A 2,784-nucleotide genomic window follows, 5' to 3' on the forward strand; every position below is an offset into this window, starting at 1 on the left:
TTGGATGTGTTCTGATGCATTTTTTTAAAAGATGAGTTTTTTCTTTTAATGTCAGACATCAGCTCAACTTGTTTCAAATGCTTGGATTTCTCCTCAGAGTCTCCCTTTTAGCCCCCAGTAAAGAGCTGGATATTCCCATGTGTTTTTCAGTGGCCAACAGTTTTTTGGTATTTACACTCATTTGTTCTCAATCTGGTTTACATTAAAGAAGATTGAAAGCCTTGAAATTCTATCTGAATGAGGCTAAGCTTGTAAAATTATTGATGTCTTTCCTTCAGGAGGACAGAAATTCCAATAATCAGTCCTTTGTTTTTATTTGCATAAAACTATTTTTAATAATTAAAATCTGACTGTGTCTGCAATTACCATTATACCTCACAGCTGTTGGTAGAGATCTGCGCTACAGTTTGAGAAACATTGTTCCAGTTAACTTCATTCTTCAGCTAGCCACTAAGTGCCTTGCTTTTGTGAACTCACATAACTCAGGTGCTTGATTATGAACTCCAGAGAAGCATAGTCCATTCCTTCAGAGACTCATCATAGTTCATAATCACATGACCATCTGCACCCAGAGGTAGTGATCATCCTGAATTTTGTATTAAGAACGTCCTGCTTTGCTTTAGTGCTCACCACATTTGTATGTACCTTGGATACAGAGGTAAGCAGGAAAGGACAGGGAAGGGATCTAAGTACTAAACATTCTCTAAACATCCTTTGAATGTTGGGGTTCCTAGGATTCTGTCCTTGGTCTTCTTTCTATCTCGTTACTGGGTGACTTCAGTGGATGATTTCATCCATCCCCATGACTTTCAACTTCCACTTAAGTAGTGATCATTTACAAATTTGTGTCTTTCCTAAACTCCAGACCCACACATATAGCTACTGATTATACATTTCCACTTGTTGGTTCCATAATGCCTCAGACTCAGTTTATCTAAAACATAACTTATCACCAACCAAACTCCGTCTCCCAGTATACTTTTCCTGTATTTTACTTAGTTGCTCACGTCCAATATTTAGAAATCACCGAATAGTATTTCTTTCCTCTGGTCCCTTTCTCAATTATAATCAGTCACCCCAAGTCCTGTCAATGCTACCTCATTTACATCTCTCAAAGATTCACTCTAAAATTTGACTAAACATATATAAAAAGTATTAAAGATATATGAGTTGAATTGTGTCCCCTCAAATTCATATGTTGGCGTCCTCACATCTAGTACCTCTGATGTCACCTTATTTAGAAATAGGGTCATTATAGATGAGGTCATACTGGAGTAGGGTGGCCCCTTAATCTAATATGACATGTGACCTTATAAAAAGGGGAAATTTGGACATGAACAGGGAGAGTGCCATGTGGAGATTAAGGGGTGATTCAGCTGTGTAAAAGCTTTTAAGTTTGATGTAGTCCCATATGTTCATTTTTGCTTTTGTTGCCCTTGTCTGAGGAGACATAGCCAAAAAAAAATATTGCTAAGACTGATGCCAAAGAATGTATTCCTATGTTTTCTTTTAGTTTTATGGCTTCAGGTTTTACAGCTAAGTCTTTAATCCATTTTGAGTTTATTTTTTAGTGTTTTTTATATATTTGTATGTTTTTATATAATTATATTTTGAATATTGATTGGGGTTAACACATTTAGTACTTCTGAAATGCTAGATGTATGAACTTATGATAAAGGGTGTTTAGTATTATTCTTGGGACATAAGTTTCAATTCTGCAGAACACTTATTTTCATGTAAAACAAATGTTTGGAGCAATCCCTTAGTATCTTCTACTTCCTGATGCCCTTTATAAACCATTATGTGAACTTTCCACACATCTATTTAAAGCCAGGGTTGCTCTCCTCCCATGCTGCCTTGATTCTGCGACATCACAAAGTGGAAGCTGTTTTTGAGTTTTAAAAAATGTTCTTCTCCAGATCTCTGCAGAGCTTTTGTTTTGGCAAGACAGTTACACTCAGTGACTGAAAGTTTGGGATTCAATTATTATTCCATTCATTTAATTCCACCAGTAAATGGTGATAGAATTCAGAACTCTGAGCTACAATAATGTGGCATCTTAAAAAGGTACTTGAAATCCTTGACACCTGAAGCAGGGACATTTAAAATACGTATGACAGGGAACCAAATTGTGAAATGTTCTCTCTGTTATCTTCACCAAAGAGATGTACTCTGGAAATGATTCCGTATTCTAGGGGAGAAAATACAATCTGTTCCTCTCTTCCCATTGCTGCCATTTATAAAGCACCAAGTCTTACAGAATTTTTTCTTCCCAGTGTCTCTCATAACTATCTTTTTCATTTTAACTATAGCAGCCTTATGAATGTTTCATTACTTTATACCATATCTTATGCAGTGATTCTTTAAACAGTGTTCTAGTATTGAAATATCAAAAAGAGCTAGGAGGAGTGGTGTGCTGGTAAATGTATCACAACCAGCTCTGTGGAGAAAGAAGCTCTGTTTGCAGCACTTGCCAATTTCCATGGTTTAAATACCCCTCCCAAAGCAGATTTCAGACTGTTAACTTGATGTCACTGAATGAGGAATTAGGGAAAGGTGCACACAATCAGCTTTTATCAACCAGTGCATGCTGCTACAGGTCAGCTCCAGCCTGCCACTGGCTGGAAGATTAGTTTTTCTCAAGCACAATTTAAATCAGGCTGCTCTCAGATTTAGGAATCTACATGAGCTTCTACTGCCCACGTGGAAACAGCAGATATGATCTGTCCACTTTTCCCTTTTACAGACATTATGCTAGACCACTTTATTGAAGACTGCATTAGC

The sequence above is a fragment of the Hippopotamus amphibius genome, chromosome 1 (assembly GCF_030028045.1).
Source record: "Hippopotamus amphibius kiboko isolate mHipAmp2 chromosome 1, mHipAmp2.hap2, whole genome shotgun sequence".
In the NCBI taxonomy this organism is placed as follows: Eukaryota; Metazoa; Chordata; class Mammalia; order Artiodactyla; family Hippopotamidae; genus Hippopotamus; species Hippopotamus amphibius.